Below are 21336 nucleotides of genomic sequence, written 5' to 3'. Positions count from 1 at the left end.
CATCTACTGTTTTCTGCCATATCACATTTTCCAAGTTCCCCACACTCTGACTTAGATATAGCAAATTCCGATGAGTGGCAACTTTTCCTGAGACACAAATAACAGGGTGGTGGGGGGATGTGCTAGCGAAGCACCCTTTAACACTACCCTGCTCTCATATCTTTCCTTTGGCAGCTGCTGTCAGCTGCTGTTGAAGGCAGGGCCAGCTGTACCTTTGGTCTGGCCTGCTTTGACTCTTCATTTGGTTCTGTTTACAACCCTGGACCAGTAAGCAGAGGTGAGTGGCAGCAAATATTGCCAGAAGATATCCACATTGGTATCTTTATTGCCCCTTCTCCTTTCGAATCCATTGATGCGAGGTAGCAATTTCTGATGAACAGCAGCCTTTCACTTAGAGTCTGATTTACTTCCTCTCTCTCCTTATTCTCTTACAATTGTGTCACTGCTTTTAAGTTGGAATATTCAACTTGCTGCTGGCAATAGATAGTAGGAGTAGGCGAGGGGTTATCAAAAGATGTGGATAGGATAGGATGCCAAGGGAATCAGAGGAAAACTTAGGTTGACCCCTCATGAGGTCTCTATCCGTTCTCCTGCTCACAGAGGGATCAGCTCAGAGGTCAGACTAGGTTGTCTGGGAATTCATCGAGCTGGGTCTTGAAAACCTCCAAGGATAGAGACTACACAATCCCTCTGGGCAACCCATGCCATTGCCTGACTGTCCTCATGGGGAAGAAGTTTCTGCATACATCCAATGCATAGAGGAATATACTTAGGTCCTTCAAACGCTGGCTCTGCCCCTGCTCATACAGCCCAGAGTGCTGTTGGCCTTTGCTGCCAGGGCACACTGCCGGCTCCTGCCCAGCTCACTGCCCACCAGGACCCCCCAGGGCCTTTTCTGCAGAGCTGCTCCCCAGGCCGTTGGATCCCAGGTGTGTTGCTGCAGGGGTGCTTCCTTCCCAGGGACAGGACTTAGCGTTTGTCCTTGCTGAATTTAATGGTGTTCCTGTCGGCCCATTCTTCCAGCCTGACAAGGTCTATCTGAAAGGCAGCCCTGCCCTCAAGCATATTGACTGGTGCCATCTGCAAGCTTGATGAGCAAGCCCTCCATTGCCTCCTCCCAGCCACTGATAAACACGTTAGACAGGACAGGTCCCAGGACAGACCTCTGTGGGGCTCCCCTTGTTGCCAGCATCCAGGTCGAGTGCAACCCCTTCACCACTCCCCTCTGAGCCCAACCATCCCGCCGGAGTTTTACCCCGCTGGTCGCCCACCCATTCAGACCATAACATCCCAGCTTGGAGGCTAGAATATTGTGGCAAACAGTGTCAAAAGCCTTGCTGCAGTCGAGGTAAATGACATCCACTGGTCTTCTCTCATCCACAGATCCATTCATTTTATCTGTGAAGACAATTGGTTTGGTCAGGCGTGATTGACCCTTGGTAAATCCATGCTGACTCTTCTCAGTCACCCTCTCCTTCCTATGCCCTGGGATGTGCTCCATGAATTTCCTGGGAACAAAGGTGAAGCTGACTAACCTGTCACTCTCTGTCATTCAGCTTGCCATTCAAATTTCCCTTTGGCCTTTTTTGAAGATGAGTGCAACATTTGCCTTCCTCCAGGCATTGGGGATCTCCCCGATCTCTACAACTTTATGATAATGAGCAGCCTTGTAAGCTCTCGTAGGATCCTTGGGTGCAGCCTGTCAGGTCGCGTGGAACTGCATGGTTCAAGTACTCCCAAGTAATCCCTGACTCAACCTTCATCCACTGCTGGCCATTCTCTTCTTCCTTTAACCGTTTCTTTAAGTACAGAGGCCTGGTAGACTTTGTTGGTAAAGGATGCGGTAAAGAAGGCTTTGAGCACCTCTGCCTTATCTATACCTGCTGTCACTAAATCACCCACTCCATTCAGTAATGGGCCCATGTTTTCCATGTTCAACCTTTTACTATTACTATTACTATTATTGCAGTGGTAGAAGCTCTTCTTGTTGCCCTTGGTGTTCCTTGCAAGTCTCAACAGCAGTCGAGCTTTACCTTTCCTGACAGCGTTCCTACATGCCCGAGGCATGTTTCTAAACTGCTCTTATATAGCCTGTCCCCGCTTCCCTCTCCTGTACTCTGCCTTTTTGCATTAGAGCTCCATCGTGAGCTCCATGTTTGGCCAAACCAGTTTCCTGATACATCTAGTTGACTGAAGCCAGCTGTGCAGCACTTCTGATTGGGCCCTGAGTGCACTACTGGGCTTTGGCTGCCCTGACCAGCCTCACTTAGGACCTTCACCCCATGCCCCCCTTCATCTGCTACTAGAGCACTGAACTTCTGCTGTTGCTGCTGATCTGTGGGCGGAGGGGAAAGCTGTCCTCCTGTTGCCAGAAGTCATGAGTCTGCAGCCTTCTCCAAATTGAGTGTCTCCATTTGTCAGTCCAACAAGCACAGTCATTGGCTGCCTCTCCCTTTGTGCATTTGGGGCTTCAAGCTCCAACCTCAGCAGCATCTCTGTGAAGATCCTGTCAATCTCTTTTCCATCCTCCCGGATGCTGTGCAATCTGCTGACATACTTTGCAGCTCCTTAGCTTGATGAAAGCCCCATAATCAGCACACACCATCCTGCAAGCAAGGACACCATCTGCCCTTGCCCCGCAAGAGGCCTTAGGCATCTCTGCAGCCCCCAAGGTAGAGAGCTGCATCTTCCTTCCAGACCTCGATCTGAGTCGAGGCCCCTGCTGTGTTGCTCTTGCTGGTATTGGGGACCGTGCTTGTGCTGCCTCACCATCGTTGCTGAGCACATATATACTGTTCTCAGCAGAGTTTCTAGGCCCCTTCCATGCACCTTTCTGCACAAAATGCTTCATCTTTTAGCTGCTTCTGCTTGCTGCGCGCTGGGCCTGGCACATATATAGGTCTTTTTCTAGCACCAGCTGAATGGGTGGTTGGTACTTCCTCATCAGCAGTCAGTTGGAGACAAAAGGTCAAAGCACCTTAAGATGAGGAGTAGCTGGACTTTCCTAGGTGTTGCTGCTGATCTGTGGGTGGAGGGAAAAGCTGTGCTCCTGTTGCCAGAAGTCATGAGTCTCCAGCCTTCTCCAGCTTGAGTAACTGCTGTAGCTACCCTTTCCCACAAGAATCAGGCACCCTGCAATCCCTAGGAGAGTTCCCAGGAGTCTCCAAAGAGCCCAGGACACTGAAAGGGTCTTGAAGAAGAACCCAGAAACTGGTGCGCAAACTGCTGTGGCTGTTGGCTGCTCTATTTGCTGTCCTCTGGAGAGCGTGGAGACCATACTAGTACTTGTTTTGTGCATCTGAGTTCGATGTTTCTTCATATAGCTGTCATTAACAGTGGCTCGTATTATCTTATTTTATGGAGTGTCTTGTTGGAGCAAGATGACGGCTTTTGCTGTGACGTAGGAGGAGAGGTGTATACCCATCTCAAGGATGTGATTACACTTTATTTTCTTCCAGATTAGGTAGATTTGTCCAGATAGGTCACAGGGCTGTTTTTCTCTCCTGAATATTGTCATGCAGTGTAATTTATTACAGCAGCCTGAATTTTCCTCAGGAGGAATGGCAGGGTTGATATTTTACAAATCTGGAGTAGCATGCGAGAGGAACAAAAGCCCCTGTTCATGCTACAGACTAGATGTAGAAAGCATCCGTTTGGTAATACTGATCTAATCTTGTGCTTTCCAAAGAGGAGTGGGACTTTGTCCCACAGGGCTACTCTGTCCTGCTCCCAAGGGACAGTTGTGTCACCATGCATTTTGCTGGCATGTTGTGGCATTATTTGGAGGAGAATTAACAGATTTCGAAGGTTGGAGACACCATCACTGCTCTCCAGAGGTTTGTGATTAACTTCTGTGTTAGAATATCAGGAGACAACACTTAACTGTGCATTTGTGAAGTTTTGGCAAAGCCTATTCTTTTATCTTAAAAAGTAATTATTCTCAGTATCCATATTTTCTGTGGTCCACCTCTTCATCCTGCTGTCTCTGGATCCCTCCAGGGATCCAATGGACAGAGGTGTAGGGTTGTAGGGGACCTCTGCTGCCCCAGTATCACCTTCCCCACAAACAAGGCAGTGTCTCCCATCTGGTGTCCTCTGCTCTACAGCAGCTGAGGCCCTCATAGTTTGGAGAGATGATTAGGAGAAGCCAGAACAGCTTAGGACATGAAGGCTTTGAGATGATGCTTTGAGGGAAGAGGTGCGGATGTGATCGGTAATGAAAGCAAAGGCTGAGGGCTTGACCGTGAACCCATCCCTTCACACATGGGCACCTGCACCCATGTTGCCTGCTGATCACCCTGACCCCTCCTCCTCTTTGCACCACCCTCTTTCATCTCCAAGGGACAACAGCAGTGCGCAAAAGTACAAATGGTGTCCCTTTCCCACTGCTGAAGATGCAAAAGCTTGGCTCAGAATTTTTATTTTTTTACACTTTTCAGTGTGTGACATGAAGGCAATGTGAATGAGGCTATTCTTTATTGGTAATTCTGAGCTTTCAGCATATAAAAATATATAATCTCCAGTCAAATATGGAAAATAAAGTTAATGTCTTATCTTCAGTGCTCTGCAATTTCAGCTAAGGGAAGATAACGTGCTATAATTTTAAATCATTGATTGAAAACTTGTTCATCACAAAGTATCATTGCTGTGCTCAATTTTTCCACATTCACACTTGTGCTGACACAGCTGCAATGAAATTTTAATCTTGTCTAATCACTAGCACAGAACAGTTAGGAGGCCTGTGGTTTTTATGAATATATATTCAGTACACCAGTATAGCTGCATCAGTGGAAAGCCCTAGCAAATCTAATTCTTGATTACTGTAATTCAGCAGTCTCTTATTCGAGGTTATAATTAACAACCTTCCAGTGCAAAGATAAAAAAAAAGTTTGTGAGGTTGCTGCTAGATTGATGGAGATAAGTCATTTGCTTGGGAGAAGTAGGACTATAGTGAAGACAAGGTGAGTAACTGAAATATTACTAGAAAAAATGTTCCAAAGCTCATAAATAGCTTACTAGACAAAGGCCTTTAGACAGACAATGAAATGTATATGCCAAAATCAATTAGGACCTTATGAAAATTTCATCAAAGTTTATGCTAAATAATTCCACCCTAGATAAAGCTACATTTCATTAATTTTTTATTGTTGCTCATTTAAATTGAAGTGATTACAGCACAGAGAAGAAACGTTATTGTCATAAATTAATCTAACCATAGTCCAGGGATCAGTTTGGGGTAAGCTCTTTGGTTTGTTTTAGGATTCCTGGTCCTCCTGCAGGAACCAACTTAGAATTTTAATGAATCACTTCCAGTGAAATTTACATGTGTTCTAAGAGTGGGAAGTGGACATCAGGTCTCTTCTTATACAAGCAAGTGCCAAATCTCTGCGTAAAACACTAGATTTTGGCTTAGCAAATCTCACATTCTTTTCCAGATCCTGGAACAAGTTTGGCTGAAGGGCTGGAATGTGTCCTAGCGCCGACCAGTGCAAAGCGTGGTGATGCAGTCACGCTTCGTACCGAGGACGGGGCAGGTCCCAGCAGGAGCTGTGGGTGTCTCATGCATCTGGGGTGCACAGCTCCAGCAGCCAAAGCACTGCCCAAGGACAGCGGGGGCTGTGCTGCTCCTGGGGGGCCAGAACGGTGTTTTGGAAAGTTATCAGTTCCTCAGGGTTTTTTGAAACCAAGATGACTTTACCTCTGCATAAACTTGTGTTGATTGTGGAGTGGCATGCCTAAATTTATGTTTTCCTGGAAGAATTCCAAGGCTTGCCATGAGCAGTGTGTTTATGCGCACCCCATAATATTTCACTTATAGTCTGGCCCAAAGAGCATGGGGTTTACCATCAGGATGGAGGCTGGAGTTCCTGGAAGGACGTAATTCTAAAAAGCCTTTAGGGGAGTAAAAATAGATAAACTACTCAACATTTTATGACAGAAAGAGTTAATGAAATTCTTGGCACTGTAAAAGGGAAGTAAAGAGTAAGGGTAAAGAGGTGCCTTTTATCTTTATGTACAGAGCTGGCTAGACTAGGCCTAGAGCAATGTGCGATTCTGGTGCATGTGTATTAAAAGAATCATGAAAAGTTCCCAAGAGTGCAAAAATACCCTAAAAGTTGTAGAATTTGGAGGAAATATCATTTCCTGTGAAATTTAAAGAGCTCCATCAGTTTAGCTTTAGCAAAGAAAAGGTCAAGGTGACTTGAAGAGGAAAATTAACTGGGAATGGAAATGCTCTTTAATTCACCTCATAACTATGGTAACTTTATAATTATAGCAAGAAACGATGGTTCAAAGCAAGGCTAGATGAATTTAAGTGAAAAATAAGGCACAAATATGTATTAGGGAGGTGATTAACTATTGAAATAAAGTATTGAAGGAAATGGTAGGTTCTCCATCCCTTCATGGCTTCATATGCCTTTCTGCAGTTTACCTGAGTCAAATACAGATTGCCAGAGCCAGCACAGAGATAACTGGGTGAAATTAAGTGGTCTGTGTTCTAGCTGTTTCTAGAGCTGAGAATCTAGATTGTTATCTTTGTATTAGATGTAGATGATCTAATTTCACCTTTTAAACTTAAAGTTTATCAGTATTCTAGCAAAGCATTCATTGGCTCTGAAAACATAACCAATCAGCTGGCTGTTGATATGGCAGGCAGAGGTTTTGTTAGAAATGCAAAATATCAGAACATCCGTGTGATTAATGAAGCAATTGAGACACAAGTGATTTTTCATTAGCAGAGCAAGTGTTTGGTTTAAAAAGTGAGAAAGTGGGGTTTGTTTCAGAGAAAGCAAAATTAATGACATTACTGGAGCACCTTCCAGTATGAAAAGACACAGGAATATATTCGTATTGGTAAAGGTCAAGCTAACTAAATGGCTGTCATAACTGGCCAAAAATAAAATACTTACTTATAAAAATAAATAAGCAGTACATTTAATACAGTATGAATACTCCAACAAATATCAATACCTCAATTGTCTAGGCACCTAGACAATTATATTTAAATTTATAAAAAAGGACTACAACAATATGAGACATCTGCAGATTTTACACCAAGATCTCTCTTTGTAGCCTCATCATGCCCAAGGGACATTTCAGCCTGGACAGGGATGCCCTGAAGAGCCCTGTACCAGGTGTTCAGTGCTGAACCTCTGAACTAGGGGATTCATCTCTGTTTCCAGATACCTGGGTTGGGGGCCATCCTGTCCCTATCCATCTCAAAGCAAGCTCTGGACATGTGGCAGTCAGGGAGCAAATCTGGTTTTCCCAGAGTCCTGCGCCTTGTACTACTCAAGCTGTCCCGGAAGAAGCATGGCACACCAGCGAAACAGCCCAAGCCCAAGAGCTGGAAACCAGGGAAAAGGAAACTATGAATGTGGGATGGGTGTCACAGCTCCAAGGGCAGGAAACAAAGATCTGTTATTCTCAAGTGGAGATGGCCATCTGCCTTCAGTGGCAGCTTTGATCTACTCTTCCTTCGGAAGGAAACTAAATGTTACCTTCAAAAGCTATAATTCTGAATGCAAGTGTTTCATACTACTCCACTTCACAAATAAAGTCAGATGAGTTTTCCTGGGAATCTAAATAGACGAACCCTTAGCTTTGGGACCAGAATTAGCCTATTTCAGACCTTCTTATATGCACTGATTAGGTGATATCAAAGTGTCTCCTATTACTCTCAGGCACTACCTTGTTGCTATTTATGGTGTGTTGATACCCTACCCCACCCTAGGGATGCTACCCTTCCTATTGTCACATTCTTAACATAAAATACCAAGTATGGGAATTAATATGCAGAAAGTCCAGGCAAAGCCCTCCCACTGGCATATAGCACATATTTGTCTTTCTGCCAATGAGAACATTTGCATAAGTATTCAGCTTTCCCTGGGCTGATGATGAATGGTTCTGTGAATGTGGTTTGGTCCCATCTCTTCTTCAGTGCTGACAAAGGTGAAGAGAAGCAAAGGAAGGAAATTAAAGCCTTTCCCCTCAAGGGATTTGGTTAACCATATCCATCTGGAACATTTTTATTATCAGGGAGAATAACAAGAAAAACAGATGAACTGTACAGGAATTTATTAGCAAATTTCTTCCCTCCTTTCCCCTGAAAGAAAGGCCTTTCTGAACATTCATCTTTAATTCGTATTTCACCTCCCCTTTTCACCTTCTTTTCTGAATTTCTCCAGCTAGCACAACTTAGTAGTCTTCTCTCCAGTTCCCCAAAGTTCTTAATGTTTGGTGAATAGTCTCCACTTCTCTCCTTTAAACCTACCTGAGAGTTCCTCCTTGCTATGTATGCTCTAGCAGCACGTCGCCTGACACCTCCACAAATTTTAGTCCCTCTTAGCATCTCAGGGGGCAGTTATTGTCTCCAGATCCAAGAGGAACATTTCTCAAAGTCTCTCTTCATTATTTTGAGAAAGGTCATGCTGCCTCCCAGCACTGACTCTGTCACAGCTTGTCTTGGCACCTGAGCTTCTTTAAATACATTGGCTACAAAAGGAAGACTAGGGAAAATGTGGGCCTGCTGCTGAATGGGGCAAAGGCCCTAGTGATGAAGGATAAAGAGAAGGCAGAGATACTGGATGCCTTCTTTGCCTCAGTCTTTACTGCTAAGACCAGCCCTTAGGAATCCCTGACCCTGGAGACAAGAGAGAAAGACTGAAGAAAGGAAGACTTTCCCTCAGTCGAAGAGGATTGGGTTAGAGATCATTTAAGCAAACCTGACACCCACAAGTCCATGGGCCCCGATGGGATGCACCCACGAGTGCTGAGGGAGCTGGCGGATGTTATCGCTAGGCCACTCTCCATCCTCTTGGAAAGGTCCTGGAGAACAGGAGAGGTGCCTGAGGACTGGAAGAAAGCCAATGTCACCCCAGTCTTCCAGAAGGGCAAGAAGGAGGAGCCAGGAAACTACAGGCCTGTCAGCCTCACCTCCGTCCCTGGAAAAGTCATGGAACAGCTCATCCTGGAGGTCATCACTAAGCATCTGGAGGAGAAGGTGGCAATCAGGAGTAGTCAGCATGGTTTCACCAAAGGGAAATCATGCTTGACCAACCCGATAGCCTTCTATGATGGAATGACTGGCTGGGTAGATGAGGGGAGAGCAGTGGATGTTGTCTACTTGGACTTCAGCAAGGCTTTGGACACTGTCTCCCATCATATCCTCCTAGGTAAGCTCAGGAAGTGTGGGCTAGATGAGTGGACAGTGAGGTGGATGGAGAACTGGCTGGATGGCCGAGCTCAGAGGGTTGTGGTGAATGGCGCAGAGTCAAGTTGGAGGCCTGTGGCTAGTGGTGTCCCCCAGGGGGCAGTCCTGGGTCCAGTCTTGTTCAACTTATTCGTCAGTGACCTGGAAGAAGATCATTGAGTGCCTCCTCAGCAAGTTTGCTGGTGATACTAAACTGGGGGGAGTGGCTGACACACCAGAAGGCTGTGCTGCCATTCAGAGGGACCTGGACAGGCTGGAGAGTTGGGCAGAGGGGAACCTCCTGAAGTTCAACAAAGGCAAGTGCAGGGTCCTGCACCTAGGCAGGAATAATCCCATGCACCAGGACAGGCTGAGGGTTGACCCGCTGGAAAGCAGCTCTGCAGAGAAGGACCTGGGAGTGCTGGCGGACAACAAGTTGAGCAAGAGCCAGCAGTGTGCCCTTGTGGCCAAGAAGGCCAATGGTCTCCTGGGGTGCATTAGGCAGAGTGTTGCCAGCAGGTGGAGGGAGGTGATCCTGCCCCTCTACCCAGCCCTGGGGAGGACCTCACCTGGAGTGCTGTGTCCAGTGCTGGGCTCCCCAGTACAAGAGAGACATGGCACTCCTGGAGAGGTTTGCTGTAGGACATGAAAAGATCCATGTACAGTGTTGAAGTAGTAGTGCGCTGATAACGTCTTTGCAAATACTGATGTAGTAACACTAATAATTGCATTTTTGCTTTTCATGAGGCTTTCTGCTAAAATCGTCATGTGGAATGCACATGAGTTTGTGTGCTTGATTTGTATTATCACAGGCTTATTAGACTTAGTCCTGGAGAAACTGATGGGTCTATTTGTAGAAAGAAAGTAAAATACATGCTTTGTGTCTACAAAGCAGATCTATTGGCACAATCTGTCTTCCGAGCCCTTGTAGTGATTCTAACCGGAAGATCACAGCACATCTAGACATTCACGATCCAGGCAACAGGTAACGCAAGCTGGTGCAGGCCCATGCTGCACTGCGTGGCACAGCGCTGCAGCGCATATATGGCTGGGCTTGCAGGCCATGCTGGCCTGTGCACATCCCTGGTGGAGGATGGCCTTTGACAGCTGATCACAGTGAGGAGTTTGGGGGCAGCTCCCACTCAGCAGCAGCGATGGCACCACCTACCTGTCCTCATCTCTTTCTTGAAGTGAAGCAGCATGTTCTCATGTGAACGTCCTTTTGCTTGAGAGTAGAAATGATGAATAAGATTGTTTTCTTCTAAGAAAATCCTATAAGAGCTCTAAAGATCAACATGTTGGGGAACCTCTCCATGGGCAGGATCTACACCGCATGCCATGCCCTGGCTGGAGGTTCATCCGATGCTGCACAGCTCAGGGTTCCCAGCATCTGATGGGATGTAAGATTATCTACACCACTGTCTTGTTACTTATAGTGTTCACTCCAATAAATGGCATTTTAAGTAATACTTTACACAGCCTGAGTGCCTTTCTTACTGGGATGATAACGAACAATAGCCCCAGTGCCTCGTCCTGGTGCACAGCAACCCTGTGGTGGTTCCTGAGCTGTCCTGATCTGTCTGTCCAGCATGGAGTCCGGATGGGTACATGGTACTTAGCATCTCTGATCCCTTTTGCTCTGGGAGCTTGAGGTCTTACAGCTCCCAGAAGTGGCAGACCCCACAAAGTTTATGACTGCCACTGTCCACTCTGGTATTACACTTGGACCATGGCAGCAGCACAGCAATGCACAGATGAGTAACCTGGGTATGCCAGAAGGCAGGCTCCTACTGAAGAAAAGGTGCCCAAGAAAATAAAGAAATTGCCTTTTGAGGGTTTTTCAATTTTTGAGGGGTAAATCTGCCTCTGTCTCTACCTGCTTTCTAGGCTTGCCTCACAGGCATTCAGCTTTTCTTAAAAATCAAGGCAGATTGGCCTGCTAGAAGTCAAGCCAGCTATCCTAAAAGGAATTTCACAGCATAATCTGACTTTCTCTCACCAGAATCAGGTGTGCACAGTGTTTCCATGGGTGAGGTTCACAAGGTGCTGAGCTGCAGCAGAGGCCTTGGATCAGCCAGGCGGAAGCCAAAAAGCAAGCGTGTCTGAGACAGCTTAATATTGAGCCTGCTGGAGGAGGAGGAGAAGGAGGAAGGTTTCATCAGTACTGTTTGTGCTTCCTGCACAAGCAGCTTTGGCTAACAGTGCTGCTGGTTCTCCAGAGCAGTGGAGGCCTTCTCCTCATAGCCCTATACGAACATACAGCAAAGCATACATTTCATAAGCAACTGAAAACTGGATCTTATAACAGAAAGCGTGCTGCAGCTTTATCTATAGCTGTTGTTTCCTGTGCCTTTGACAACATACACGCGCAGACTGAAACATCTGGGACACAGTAGTGCTATCTGAATTAGATGCAGAATGTCCCAGGAGCATTTAATTGCACACATATACAGCATACAAGAGAGGTAGTTGTGTTAATTATGGGTATGAATATGCTTTTGAGGATGCGTAAAATAGCCGGTTGAGCTCAGCGTTTACCAGTCACTGCTTGAGAACCAGAGCTTTTAATATACTTCCAAAAGCTGGGCTACATTTTGGAAAAAAAATATGGATCCAGTGGGAGACCTCTTTGAATCCTGTATTTCCTTCATCTTCTGGATTTGAATTTCTTTAAACTACAGTTTTAAAGCTCCCAAAATAGACCCAACACCCTTCAGAAGTCCCAGATCGATGTAATAGCAATAACTGAAGCTTTCCCTGTCAGTATTTGCAATATGAGAACTCTGAGGGCATTTCTCCTGTAACATTTCTAGATAAGCCAGGGAATTCCCACATGGAATTAATTCTCCATAACAAGTGTAAGTCAGGATGGATATGAGCATCATAAGAGGTAGCCTTTGCTAAACTTTTGGAAAAAAAAAACAATTTATTTACTATGCAAATGTATGAAATTAATAATACCAAATTTAGATTTCTTCTTCCAATATCTTGTTTGTGCAGATTATCTATAGTTCATGACAAATGCTCTAGATCTCCAAATCAGTAGTCTTCATTCACTTCATTAAAACAACTTGATGAGGAAGGTTTCTTTTGTGAATAAGGGCTTGAGAGAGCTAGCAGAGGGAGGTGGACCAGATGGCAGTAAATGACTCTCAGCAGAACTGAACACGAAACAAGTAGGAAATCACAAAATCACAGAATGCCCAAGGTTGGAAGGGACCTCTGGAGATCATCTGGTCCAACCCCCCTGCTCAAGCAGGGTCATCTAGAGCATTTTGCACAGGATCACCTCCAGGCAGGTTTTGAATATCTCCAGAGAAGGAGACTCCCCAGCCTCTCTCTCTGGGCAACCTGTGCCAGCGCTCTGTCACCCTCATAGGAAAGAAATTTTTCCTCTTGTTCCTCATATTTCCTCATATTCAGATGGAACTTCCTGTGTTTCAGTTTGTGCCTGTTGCCTCTTGTCCTGTCGCTGGGCACCACGGAGAAGAGTCTGGCCCCATCCTTTTGACACTCTGTCTTTAGATGATTGTATACATTGATGAGATCCCTTCTCAGTCTTCTCTTCTCCAGACTGAACAGGCCCAGCTCTCTCAGCCTTTCTTCATAAGAGGAGGAATGGAATTACGTACAGTGGTCAGGATCTGCAGTGGCAAATAAGTCAATTTTTGGAGTTAGCAAGTTAAAAAAGTAGGTTTGAAAGCAAGGGTAAGAATATCCTTCTTTCAAGAAAACTCTTATTTTGAGAGGTGTGATGATGGTGCAGACAGGCAGTGAAAATATCTCAATGTCAATTATGTTTGATATCAATTGAAAAAACACTTTGTTGAGTGTATTGAAGACTGTTCATTTTTGTAGCCTTTCAGTAGGAAAACTAGACAGGAGGTGGACAGTAATTCATGTAAATTGCAAGGAAAAGCCCAGGAAATCAAATGTTAACAGCCTCCACAGTGAAACAAAATGAGTTAATCATAATTATTGTTATTACAATGTGTATCAGGGGAATTAATAATTGTTAGTTAATTGTCATCAGTGCCATCCTAACTTTCTCCAAGTGCATTTGCATCTTTTCCACCTCTTATTTGGTCTCATTAGTTTAAAGAGATGCTGTCAACTTGAAAACCATGCTCTTTGAAAGAATAAATTAAAAGCTGTTGCTCTTCCCCTTTGCCAGTTATGACTTTGCAGTTATATACTGCTATTATAAAAATGTTTTTTCTTCCTCATGTTCAAAAACTACCAAAGGAAAACAAACCACTGGGGAACAGTGAAACTGATTTTAAAAATGCCATCAAAGTTTTGAAGTAAACAAACCGGAAAATCTATTTCTTTCTGGTTTCCTTCAGTGCTTAGAATCTACTGAGCCCAGATGAATACAGTACCTGAGTCAGAGCTGTATTTTCAGATAAATGTCATGCAGAGTTACAGACAAGAATCAAAGCTTCAGCTAGGTCTCTCTCATGTTTCTTAAGAGAGCTGCATTTTACAGGAAAAGTTATCTGTGTTTCTTATCAGTGGGGAATAGACCCTGGATAAACGCAGGGATTACTGCAGCAGATGCATTGTGTTGAATTTAAAGTGAAGACTGAACCTTCCTCAAGCTTATGCGTGGATACTGGGGAACGATGCTATTGTAGATGTGTGAACCATTATTATTACTCATTTTAGAGACAGGTCCATTACAGTGCACAGTCTGTAATTTGACTGATGCTCCACAGTACATGGTCTGTTATTTGTGTTTGTCTCCTGGTCAGAGTTTTCATTATTTGTACTGTTATAATGTCCTCTTTATGTATGTACTTTATTATGTTCTAGACAAAATAAACTTTTTTCACAGCTTTGTTCAGTTTTCTAAGACCTTTCTGCAATGAAGGTATAGTTGTGGATAAGCCTACACCCCAAGTTTCCCAGGTTAAAAAATAAAAGATCAATCCATTTACTGCATTAAATGTTTATAAATGCTGTCAAAGTATGATAAGATTTGAGGAGAGAGTTTGTATCTTTTTATTATATGAGCTAACAGACACAGAGAAATTATATTATCTAATCAAATATGTTTTTTCTACCCATATAGCTGTGCTTATTACAAAGCAGGGGGTGACTGCCGATGTCATCAGGCCTGGAATGGGCACCACCACGGGGTACCGGATGCTCGAGCCATCTGTCCATGCCTCTCTGCTCTGCTGCTGGCCAGGGAAAGCATCTGCCCTGCTCCCACCCGGTTCCCCTGACTGCGGATGTGGACTCGACCCTTATGGCACGGTCAGAAGAGCAGGTTTGGTTAGCCGGTTTTTGTTCAGTCCAACAATTTCTTCTGTCACATCCAGCAGTTTCTCATGCCCTCTTTGATCTGCTTCTGCTCAGGCCAGGCCAGGGTATTTGCCTGCAGCCCTGATAGTTTTGTTTATGTTCAGACCATCCACAGCACAGATCCACAGCACCCTCCTGTCAAAATTAGATGTATAATAGGCTTATCGATCTCACTGTGTCATGATGGCAGCTACTGAAACGGAATGCAATAGGAAATGAAAGGGCCAAGGCTGATACGCTGGAAACTGAGCTAGATTGCTGGACGAATAAGGGGTCATTTTCCTCATCAACCTAATTTAGGTCCATAAAACAGTGTTTTAGGGAGAGTTAAAATACCAGAAGCATGGCTGTACTCACAGGCTTATTTTCCGTTAGCATGCCTCCCCATCTCACTTGTTGTAGAAAGACTGAGCTACACTGGGCAGCGCCGACCTTTCTCTATCTGATTCAGGAAGGTCTATGATGGGTCACGGAGGGGTACCCTGGTGAACTCCCTGTCCCTAATGGTTACAATCAGACCTCAAATGGTGTAGGAGAGGAAAACATAGCTGCTGCAGCCATCCCCCCTTTGCATGTCCTTTCCTGTCTCCATGCCTTTTTTTTTCCATTCAAGTTTGACTTTGCTGGCTGAGAAATCTCCTACCACACGCCTGTGAGACCTCATGTTTTGAGTGAGATGAGAAGAAATGCCGGCATCGCCACCTCTGAGATATGCTTGCAGGGCGCCTGCGTGGCCAGCGTGACTGCGTGCTGTCCCCAGCTGCAATGATGTAAGTGAGACACAGCAGCAGAGAAGGAAGCTGCACATGTTGCCTGCCCTGCACTTTTCTCTGCCTTTGGCTTGTGCTTGTCTTGTTTTACCTTCAGGGAAGAGGGACTGGACTTGAAATACAGCAGCCACAACAGCCGCTCCAACCCGTCTCAGCTAACGTCCCTCCTCTCCTAAGAAAAAGGACTCATGCTGCCCTCTTTAACACCTTCTAAGACTCCCACAGTAGGATTTGGGCCTTTTAAAAAGTTTCCTCACTAAAGGGAATAAGGGATATTGCTGCAATAAGAGTCTTAATATCATAGGTTGCAAATGCATTAGCTATTTGCTTTCTTTCTCTGTATCTTTAATAAAGGGATTTAAAGGGTTTTCTTTTTTGATGGTATCTAGACTGGGATTAAGGAAACTGAGATCTCTGTTCTCCATCCCTCAGATTTTACTGAGAGATTTTGTTGGTGCCATATATTAACAGGGTCACAGCAACACCTCACTTCTGGGTCTGTTCCTCCTAAGAGAATTAGACCAGGAGAGCTGTACTGGAGTACAAAGGGTAGAAACAAAACAGACATAAAAGAGAAGAGAAATTAAAAATATGATAACACCATGCTCCGGAAGGTGGGGCAGGAGGTGAAGCTGACAGGAGTCTTTGGGAGGAGATCAGCAGCCCCACATCCGAAACTGGAGATGGAAGAGGTCAGCAGGAGGGGTTTGCTTGCTCTGGGCTGGTGCTTTCTGCCTTCTGCTTCACTGGACCATACAGGTTGAATACCTGCAGGCTACAGCCTGGGGACCCTCAGGGCATGCTGCCCTTTCATTGAGAGGTGACTCACTTCCCACAGCTGCTGTCTGTCTGGGGTGTAGGAGGACACAGCCTTCCAGCCCACACTTGGGCACAGGGATGGATGAAAAGACTTGCAAACCACCCACATTTTAATAGCCAAAAGGCCAGTGCCAGCATGGCCGTATGTACAAGAAGAGATGGCCATGAACAGAACATCCTTCCTTCAAGAGCCCCCCTGTCACATCTCCATGACCCAGATCTCCTTCTCCCTAGCTCATAACTGACTGCCCAGAGGCTGTAAGGCTGGCCTAGGTGGGGGCATACGATTTCTCGCATCCTGGAAGCACAGACCTCAACTGGTTGTTGCACACACCCAGCCTCCTGAAGGTCTGTGTCTTGAGCAAAACTTTGCAATTTGCACGTGGAAGCCCAGACTACTTGCTTGGAGCAGAGGTATGAGCGACACCAGAGTGCGATATCTTCCAGTTTGGGCTCGCCCTGGTAAACTTGTATGGATCTGCAGCAACTTCAGCCTCAGCTTGTAGGAAAAGGAAAGTCCAGCAAGTGCAGGCATACATCTCATCACACAGATGTGCCTTCTCTCTCCTCCCCTGACATGCAGACCCCTGTGAAGGCCTGCCTCAGAGCTAGGCTTTTGTGTCAAATCAGCTCCCAGCCAGCTGGTCTGTTCTGGGCTAATTTTGAGGCAGTGCAAAGACCTATTGCAAAGGTCTAGTCTACAAAGGGGAGCCCTCCTCTGACTGCTTTGTGATCAGGCAGGAACGACCTGCTACCAAGTGCTCCTGGGGCTGAGGCATACAGATGCCACAGCATGGCTAGAGGGTGAGTAGCAGCCGGACAAGTGTGAGGACTGTTGGGATTACTCTGGAAGACTGGAGAAGCTAAAGGCAGCTGGGACTGAAATAGGCCACATCCATACAGCACGTAAGAGTTTCCTTAGCCAAGGAACTATTTATTCCACCCCAGAGACAATGTCAGGTGTGAATTAATCCATATGTGTATGATGTAGTAATGCACCAACAGGAGAAGCAACAATGTTGATGTTGAGATGCACCAAAACCACTTGCCAGGAACCACAAGAAGCATCCCAGTCTTTCTGCTGGAAGGGTTTAAAGAAGGATCGAACATGCTGGAAGCTTTTCCAGCCTCTTGCACAGACTGTATTTCCAACTATGGCCTGGGTATCACTCTTGGGACAACAACAAGGTGTCTGTGAGCACTGCAGGACGAGTGGGCCCTGAAAACCGTAGAGGCAGTAGATTTTGCCTGCAATCTGTAAAGTAACCAAGACAATATGCATACATATATATAAAAATATATATACTTTTTAAAAATACTTCCTTAACTGATGCAGTGAAGATCTATAATAATTAAAAGGACCAACAACATCTAATTTGTGCAAGCTGGTACTGTGATGTTGCTGCAAAGGGACCTAGGACACCTAAAAGGGTCTAGGCAACGTGCTGAGTGCAGAACTGGCCCCAATGGGGCTGTGTTTGTCGGCGGAGAGCACAGGAATTTCCCCTGGGTGTGCCAGCAGGTGGCCCTAAACCCTGGTCTGAAACGGCGTGGAAGCTCTGCAGCCCCACGTTGAGGCTGTCCCTTGGACCAATATCAGGCCAGCAGAAGCCATCTGGAGCAGAGCAACATCCCCATCACATTCCCAGTTCCCAGCTCTAGTTGAAGCCTCCAGACCTCTGAGTCCTTTAATGTTTTATAAATAATGCCCTGAGTCTTGAGGGCTTGTGCATTTCTGAAGTGCTCATGTTGAAGAAGGATGCTCTTTCTCTCTTCTGTGACTGGGAGAACGGGGTCGCTATCCTGTATGTCACAATGAACTGTCACTTCCACTCAGGTGCCATGGGAAAAAGGCTGCTGGCTGGCGAACCTCAGGCTACAGAGCTGTAGAAAGAGCTGCCCCAGTATCTCTCAGATTTGTTAAGAGGCTACCATAATCTGCTGTGGTTTTGGAGGTACTGAACATTTCACGCGTTTGTTTTGTAAGCTGAGAGCTTCAAAAGCATCAGCGGTTTGATTGAACTAAGAGAGAAGCCCCAAGGGCTGGATGTTTGCCTGAGCCACTCTCAGACAAGCTGTGTCAGACCCTGTGGGAGGAGAGTGCTCCCCGCACCCAGGGTCGCACCAGGGAGCACAGCAGGCTGCACTGCTGCCCTGCACCCGCCACGGGAAATATTGGTGTGAGCAAGCCTGCTGGCTGGCTGAAACAGTTCTGATCTTATCCTGATTGCTACACTTAACGGACTTCCTTGAAATTCATATGGAAGAAAGGATTACATTAGGAGGGGTAAAGCCCTTCAGAGAAAATAGGAATTCTCTTCAGATTTCCAAATGAGAACTTTCCTTTTTCAAAATGAGCCCCATCTATCTTTTCTACAGATCCTGAGTCTTTTGGTTATTTTTTTTCTACAATTTTTTTCAATTTTATCGATCTCTGCCTTCTTGAGTTCTGGCCACCGTTAGAAAATGAGGTGCTAAAAAAGTAGGATTTTTGTCTGCTGTTTTTATTCCTCCCAACAGCAGCAATGCAAGGGATATGAGATCCAAGGGAGAGCTTTTCTCACAGGCTTTCTAATGTTGTGAAGTCCAGAGTTCTGAAAGCTTAACTGAGGAGTTTTATGAGCCCACACGTTGAGTCTGATGGTGACGCTGGGTGCCCTCAAGATGACTTGCCTTAGCATAAGTCTCCATTGTGTTTCTCATTCATCAGCTCCCCAGAGATGGCATTGTCTTTCCTTATATCTCCAGCTGAACAACATTCACATGAATGCAGAACTGACGAATTTCATCTCAGCATGTATCAGCTTTCAAAAATAGTGACACTTGGGAAACACAGTTTTAATTAAAAAAGGACTTAGCAGTTTCTGCAGATTTCCCAAGGATGTTTGGCTTCTGGAGGACTTGCCCTTTCTGTTTTCAGCGTCATGTAACCAGGCTCTGTCTAGGAAGGATTCATTGTGCATGAAACCAGAGACTGTATCCTTTCAGCATCGTGAAACCAGTACCACACCTTATTGACTATTGGAAACATGGGCCAGGAAGGAACTTTTGCACTCATCAGGCTCAGTACCTTGCTATCACATGCAATCATATTATACGATTCCCTTCTTAAATATACTGACATCCATCTTAAAAGTAGCTTCAGTTTTTGCTCCCATTGTTCCTACTGAAAAGCTGTTGCCAGGACATCATTCTTATGGTTAGATATGGCTTAATTTTCTGCTTAAATTTATTCACGGCCCTCTTACACTCATTTGTTCCTGTGCTAGCACTACCCTGCAGGTTTTCTGCCAGTTGATGTCTACCCCCTGATGTTACACATAAATGGAAACTGTTTCTCTTCTTAGATTTTATTTTGCTAGGTTAAACAAGCCACATTCTTCCAGTCAGCTCTTACACGATCATCTCTCCGTTCCCCGCTCCTCCTAGATGCATACTCTGCACTTCAGTGGGCTGAATTTATCTTTCTTGAACACGAAAAGCAATATGTACATAGGGGAAGAAGTGCATACGGCTTTACAATGCTGTAACTATTGGTCCTTTGTGATTATACTGTACTGCCCTTCTGGACAATGTTTTGGCAGTATGAAAGTGATCCACCCCCCTTCCTGTACAGGAACAATGCCTGCTACCCTGACACAGTGATGTACACGAGGAGGAATTCAAAATTGCCATCTGCCTGGTTTTACCATTATTTCTTTGCTTTCACAGCCTACTGTAGATGGATCGTGCACCAGGTTCATGCGTCCAGGTTTCCTAAACCCTCACAAAAGTGGAAGAAGGGGGTTGAGGGGCTGGGGGACTTCCCTGCTGGGAGCTTGGGGATGCATTTATCTGAAGAGACATGTTGAAGATAGGCAGTATGATTTCTTCTGAGGAAATAATTGGCTCAGGACAGAACACGGGTAACTTTTGAGGAGCTAATCAGATGAAATCCATCTGCAGGGATGGTAGATATGACAGTCGAAGCGGACAAGCTTGTTCTCTTTTGTGGTCTGCCTTTATATTCTTAAGACAGTGGCATTTAACCCATTTTTTTTCAGTATGTATTTTCCTGGCCAGCCTATAACCATGGAGGGAGTTTAATTAATTAATTTATTTGTTTATTTATTTATTATATGTAGGCAAGGGGGACAATTATTTCCAGTGAAGATAGCCATAGAGAGGTATTTTGGTTTTATATTTGCTATATGCTCAGATGATATGGCAAGAGAATAGCAATATTTTACATGTAACTAAGCTACCTTTTTCCCATTGCTGCTGTCTAAATAAAAAAAAATCACTGCCTATACTCTCACTTCTCTGTTCCTGGTGGCCTTCCGAATTATAATCTGCTATGTTCATTAAGAGTTCATTAAAATCGATGGACCATTAAAGCCTACCCGGTAAATCTGGCAGCAGTCAACAGATTAAATTCAAGGTCCAGCCAAACGTATTAGAAACAGTTCCTTACTGACCACAGCCACTCCAACAGAGACTTGTGTCAGGAAATGAAATGCTGTCATCTCTTTGGCTGTCAGCTAGCCTGCTGTTATTTGTGCTAAGGCTTCCCCCGCTGTGAAGATAGCTATATTTACAGTGGTTATTTATTCAGCACCATATTATATTTAGCTATTACTCATATGGTGACATCCTCTTTTTCATTTGGCTAACTGCAAGAGAACATCTTGCATATAAAGTACAGCTTTCCTTTTATTTTTTTCTTTTCCAACTTGATTTTTTTAGTCTTAAGAAAATAAAATTGTTTTAAACAATTTCCTCATATCAAGGGCTTTTCTGGGAAAAAAGGCAAATGCAAAGACAATTTTCTAGTATTTTCTATATATACCCCACCTTCCTAACCCTGCATACACTTATACTTGTACCTCGGTTCCCAGGATTCATTTTGCTGACATCAGTGGGAAGTTCCCAGGGGTTATGTAAGCTGCGCACCTTCAGAAGTATTTGTAAGGTCTGGGCCCTAGACTGTAACCAGTATTGTAGCATTTTCACATTTTATTAAAGACACTCTACTCTTCCTATGATCTAAGCTTTATGAGTATAACTAGAATTTCTTACAGCCTCAGACACTATTTAAGCTGTCTAAAAGTTAAGCGTCTAATTTGAATGAGTTGACTAGGGTTTTTCAGAAGTCAAAGAAGAGAGAGAGGCATGTCTAAATGGCAAACTGCTTTGAGGTGAGTAAAAGCTCTTTCTGGAAATGTTGTATGGCTTAGACAACAGACTACAGTTGATTTTGAGGAT

At 44.9% G+C, this 21336-nt stretch overlaps 1 long non-coding RNA gene across 3 annotated transcripts in view; it reads left to right on the top strand.

The window, feature by feature from the left end:
- LOC138065609 (uncharacterized) overlaps nt 1–20905 on the top strand; it is a 35491-nt gene extending 14586 nt beyond the window's left edge. Inside the window, exons 2-4 of one of the 3 annotated variants that reach the window (XR_011138706.1) lie at nt 14268–14468; nt 15117–15273; nt 15371–20905. This is a non-coding gene — a long non-coding RNA (uncharacterized lncRNA). Of the gene's footprint in view, nt 1–14267; nt 14474–15116 lie in introns of all 3 variants that reach the window. The other 2 variants (XR_011138707.1, XR_011138705.1) reach the window with 2 other exon arrangements.
- Nucleotides 20906–21336: the final 431 nt, after the last annotated feature.

Source organism: Struthio camelus, chromosome 1 (assembly GCF_040807025.1).
Source record: "Struthio camelus isolate bStrCam1 chromosome 1, bStrCam1.hap1, whole genome shotgun sequence".
Taxonomy (NCBI): domain Eukaryota; kingdom Metazoa; phylum Chordata; class Aves; order Struthioniformes; family Struthionidae; genus Struthio; species Struthio camelus.
The sequence above is the reverse complement of the archived record's forward strand: the minus strand, read 5'-3'. Positions and strand labels throughout refer to the sequence as shown.